This window comes from Hordeum vulgare, chromosome 4H (genome assembly GCF_904849725.1).
Source record: "Hordeum vulgare subsp. vulgare chromosome 4H, MorexV3_pseudomolecules_assembly, whole genome shotgun sequence".
Lineage (NCBI taxonomy): Eukaryota > Viridiplantae > Streptophyta > Magnoliopsida > Poales > Poaceae > Hordeum > Hordeum vulgare.
The window spans coordinates 451893423-451899422 of record NC_058521.1 but is presented as its reverse complement, the minus strand read 5'-3'; positions in this window follow the sequence as shown (position 1 = coordinate 451899422).

Below are 6000 nucleotides of genomic sequence, written 5' to 3'. Positions count from 1 at the left end.
TTTCTAGAAATGGATCCTTTCTCGAGGAAAGGTTTCTCTCGAAAGAATTGAGTGGGAGGGTGGTAGAACTTGATGATGTTATTGAACCATCACTTCAACAAGTGTGTAGCAGGGCGCAGGAAGTTGTTCCTGTGGCGACTACACTAATTGAAGTGGAAGCTGATGATGGTGATCATTAAACATTGGATCAAGTTACTACAAACCTCGTAGGTCGACAAGGTCGCATACTACTATAGACTGGTACGGTAACCCTGTCTTGGAGGTCATGTTGTTGAACAACAATGAACCTACGAGTTATGGAGAAGCAATGGTGGGCCCGGATTCCGACAAATGGCTGGAGGCCATGAAATCCGAGAGAGAATCCATATGTGAGAACAAAGTATAGACTTTGGAAGAACTTGATGGTCATAGGACTATTAAGTAAAGATGGATCTTTATAAGGAAGACAGACGATGATGGTGAATCGTCCTATTAAGAAAAGCTCGACTTGTCGCAAAGATGTTTCCGACAAGATCAAATAGTTGACTATGACGAGACTTTCTCACTCGTAGCGATGCTAAAAGTCTGTTGGAATTATGTTAGTAGTTGCTGGATTATTTGTGAAATATTGCACATAGGAAGACAAAACATTGTTTCCACGACGGTTTCCTTGAGGAAAGATTGTATATGATACAACCAGAAGGTTTTGTCGAGCCTAAGGATACTGGCAAGTATGCAAGCTCCAGCGATCCTTCAATGGACTAGTGCAAGTATCTCGGAGTTGGAATATACACTTTGATGAGATGATCAAAGATTTTGGGTTTGTACAAGGTTTATGAGAAACTTGTATTTCCAAAGAAGTGAGTGGGAGCACTATAGAATTTCTGATAAGTATATGTGGTTGACATATTGTTGATCAGAAGTAATGTAGAATTTTTGTGAAGCATAAAAGGTTGTTTGAAAGGAGTTTTTCAAAGGAATACCTGGATTGAGCTACTTGAACGTTGAGCATCAAGATCTATGGAGATAGATCGAAATGCTTAATAGAGGTTTCAACAAGATGCATGCCTTGACAAGTTTTTGAAGGAGTTCAAAATAGATCAGCAAAGAAGGAGTTCTTGATTGTGTAGTAAGGTGTGAATTTGAGTAAGACTCAAAACCCGACCACGGCAGAATAAAGAGAATAGACGAAGGTCGTCTTCTATGCCTTAGCCGTAGACTCTAAAGTATGCCATGCTGAGTATCGCACCTGATGTGTGCCTTGCAGCAAGTCTGTTAAGAGGTACAGAGAGTGATCCAGGATTGAATCGCTGATCAGCGGTCAAAGTTATCCTTAGTAACTAAATGGACTAAGGAATTTTTCTCGATTATGGAGGTGGTTAAAGAGTTCGTCGTCAAGGGTTACGTTGATGCAAGCTTTGACACTAATCCGAATAACTATGAGTAGTGAAACAGATTCGTATAGTAGAGTAGATATTTGGAGTATTTCCGAATATCACGTAGTAGCAACATCTATAAGATGACATAAAGATTTGTAAAGAACACACGTATTTGAAAGTTTCAGAACCGTTCACTAAAACCTCTCTCACGAGCAAGACATGATCAGACCCCAGAACTATATGGGTGTTGGATTCGTTGAAATCACATGGTGATGTGAACTAGATTATTGACTCTAGTGCAAGTGGGAGACTGTTGGAAATATGCCCTAGAGGCAATAATAAATTAGTTATTATTATATTTCTTTGTTCATGGTAATCGTTTATTATCCATGCTATAATTGTATTGATTGGAAACACAATACTTGTGTGGATACATAGACAAAACACTGTCCCGAGTAAGCCTCTAGTTGACTAGCTCGTTGATCAAAGATGGTCAAGGTTTCCTGACCATAGGCAAGTGTTGTCACTTGATAACGGGATCACATCATTAGGAGAATCATGTGATGGACTAGACCCAAACTAATAGACGTAGCATGTTGATCGTGTCATTTTGTTACAACTGTTTTCTGCGTGTCAAGTATTTATTCCTATGACCATGAGATCATATAACTCACTGACACCGGAGGAATGCTTTGTGTGTATGAAACGTCACAACGTAACTGGGTGACTATAAAGATGTTCTACAGGTATCTCCGAAGGTGTCCGTTTAGTTAGTATGGATCAAGACTAGGATTTGTCACTCCGTGTGACGGAGAGGTATCTTGGGGCCCACTCGGTAATACAACATCACACACAAGCCTTGCAAGAAATGTGCCTTAGTGTAAGTCATGGGATCTTGTATTATGGAACGAGTAAAGAGACTTGCCGATAAACGAGATTGAAATAGGTATGCGGATACTGACGACCGAATCTCGGGCAAGTAACATACCGAAGGACAAAGGGAATGACATACGGGATTATATGAATCCTTGGCACTGAGGTTCAAACGATAAGATCTTCGTAGAATATGTAGGATCCAATATGGGCATCCAGGTCCCGCTATTGTATATTGACTGAGGAGTGCCTCGGGTTATGTCTACATAGTTTTCGAACCCGCAGGGTCTGCACACTTAAGGTTCGACGTTGTTTTAGGCGTATTTGAGTTATATGGTTGGTTACCGAATGTTGTTAGGAGTCCCGGATGAGATCACGGACGCCACGAGGGTTTCCGGAATGGTCCGGAGACGAAGATTGATATATAGGATGACCTCATTTGATTACCGGAAGGTTTTCGGAATTACCGGGAATGTACCGGGAATGAAGAATGGGTTCCAGATGTTCACCGGGGGGGCAGCCCCCCTCAGGGAAGCCCATAGGCCTTAGGGGTTCCGCACCAGCCCTTAGTGGGCTGGTGGGCAAGCCCAAAGAGGCCCCTGTGCAGGGAGATAAGAAAATCAAAGAGAAAGAGAAAAAAAAAGGGAAGTGGGAAAGAAGGGAAGGGCTCCACCTTCCAAGCCTACTTGGACTAGGATTGGAGGAGGACTCCTCCTCCCCCCCCCCTTCGGCCGAACCCCTTGGGGCTCCTTGAGCCCCTAGGCAAGGCCCATCCCCTCCCACCTATATATACGGAGGTTTTAGGGCTGATTTGAGACAACTTTTCCACGGCAGCCCGACCACATACCTCCACGGTTTTTCCTCTAGATCGCGTTTCTGCGGAGCTCGGGCGGAGACCTGCTGAGATTAGATCACCACCAACCTCCGGAGCGCCGCCACGCTGTCGGAGAACTCATCTACCTCTCCATCTCTCTTGCTGGATCAAGAAGGTCGAGATCATCGTCGAGCTGTACGTGTGCTGAACGCGGAGGTGTCGTCCGTTCAGCACTAGATCGGAGCGGATCGTGGGACGGATGGCGGGACGGTTCGCAGGACGGTTCGCAGGACGGTTCGCGGGGCGGATCGAGGGACGTGAGGACGTTCCACTACATCAACCGCGTTTATTAATGCTTCTGTTGTGCGATCTACAAGGGTACGTAGATCTGAAATCCCCCTCGTAGATGGACATCACCACGATAGGTCTTCGTGCGCGTAGGAAAATTTTTGTTTCCCATGCGACGTTCCCCAACAAACATCGGGTGTCATGAACCGGAGGAGTAATTCAACATAATACAGGGGGCCAATGCTGATGGTGTTGGCCCCAAACGGAGCAACTTATTAACGCTACCAGGGGCAACTCGGTGTGTGGCGTGGTAATCATAGCTCATCCGGTGTGCCCTGAGAATGAGATACGCGACTCCTATCGGGATCGTCGACACGCCGGCGGCCATGGTGGACTTGTTTTACCTTTCTCGAGCATCTTGTGCGAGGGATTCCGAGGTACTTTGGGCTATCTCGAGGTTGAGGTCTTCCAACAGGAACTTAAGGATATCACGGGTTATCCCTGATCGAGGTCATTCTGTCACAGCGTATGGTAGTTTGTGATGGACTAGTTGGAGCACCCGTGCGGGGTTAAATAGTTCGGAAAGCTGTGCCCGTGGTTATGTGGCAAACTTGGAAACTTTGTTTAACATCCAGTTCTAGATAACTTGAAGTTAACTTAATTAAACTTGCCAACTCAGTGTGTAATCGTGACTGTCTCTTCTCGTGAGTTCTGTATCTGGAAGAGGACACGGTGGGGTTATGTCTGACGTAAGTAGGTGTTTAGGATCATTCATTTGATCATCAGTAGTTCACGTCCGTTATGCATAGATCATCCCCCCTCTTTCATTCTTTTACTCGTAAGTTAGCCACCTCAAACAAATGCTTAGTCTCTTGCTGCAGCCTCACCACTTAACCCTACCTCACCCATTAAGCTTTGCTAGTCTTGATACCTTTGGAAATGAGATTGTTGAGTCCCTGTGGCTCGCAGAGTACTACAACACCAGTTGCAGGTGCAGGTAAAGTGATACTAAGACGTGAGCGTGATGATTGTTGTTTTGGAGTTTCTTCTTATTCTTCTTCGATCTAGGATGGGTTCCAGGACGGCAGCCTGGGATAGCAAGGATGGACGTCGTTCTTTTATCATTTGTTTTCTTCCATAGTCGGACCCTGCTCTTCTTCATGATGTCTAGACATTGTTGTATTAATATGATCTTGATGTAGCTTGCGGCAAGTGTAAGCCAACTCCTTATACTCATCTTTTCAGTACATGTACTTGTAACTATATCCATTCTTGCAAAACGACAAGATGCGTTTATATCCCTGTCAAGGCCCTCCCGCCAAAATAAGGATATGACCGCATCTTGGGTGTTACAAGTTGGTATCAGAGCAGTACCGACCTAGGAGCCCCCTTGATTGATCGAACTTGACCGAGTCGAGTCTAGTAAAAACTGCTTTGAGTCTAGTTACATATCGGAGAGTAGGGTTCTTTTTTCTCCTCTTTTATTCTCTGGTGAGGAATCTTGACGTAATAATTTTGATTCTACTCCTCCTCTCACTCAAAATTTTTTAGTATCATGCGGATATTTTTGGAGTCTATATGATGTCGATGTGATGGAGTTGTGACTTGGTGCCTCCAATCTGACTTGATTTCTTTCGGGGAGTTGAGCTCCGGGGGATTCTTGACCACATCATTATCATTCAGATTTCTTAGTATCTCAGGACAGAGGATGTTCAAAATTGCTTCAATACTAGTAGTGGCGAGAGGAGTCTGGCTTCCCCAGTACTAGTGGAGATAGGTTCGAATGTATCGCCATACTTAATGTCGTTGTGATTACAAGGGTCTGATAGATGAGGTTCCGAGACTCTGGTTATGTGTTGACGGATGTGATACACTGGACGGGTTAGATGCTAGGAGTTGAGTGATGAATGTCTCCTTGTATCCGTGGACCCGATTGCATGATCAGAAATTTTGGGAGTTCTTAGGTGGGAATTCAAGTAGTTACTTATAGGACAATCTTCCAACAGATGCATAATGTGAGGTTGGGGTTCAACATCTAGTGCATTTGTTTGTTCACGGTCATCTTACAACAGTTCTTGTTGTGTCTTAAAGAGTCCTTGTAGCTTGCTACGACTCGGGGACGCTTTGTATGACGTGTGCACTGCCTTGTACATGATGGCTCCTGTAGGATAGAGGTCGTGCGATCCTATCCATGAAAATATCGGACGAAATCTATGTCATGAATTTGTTTCGGATTGTTTCGTAAGCCTCATCCTTTGTTTTGTTGGACTACGGTAATTCGAGTTGCTTCGATGTCAAGTGGTGAATTCATAACTTTCCAAGAGGTGTTCTCATATTTTTATGGGAATGCAAGTTCTTTTGCTCAATCAAGTTGTCTTATCAATTCTTATCAACCGGAGTCGTCATGTCAATTCTTTTTCATCCGGTGTGCTTCTCTTCAAGTCAATTCTATCCTTTTCAAGATTTGCAAGATCAATCTCTCATTTATTTCAGGAGTTCATCTCATCTGTCCCAAGTTGTCTTTGTTTTTCCCCACCCTCCCGCCCTTTTATTCAGTGATTAGATTATCATCCTAGTGCCTTCCTTTTTAGTGTTGCTTCCGCTTTGTTATCTTCTGTGTTGTTTACGATGATTCTTGGTGAAGATTCTCGGGAGTTTTGAGTTCAT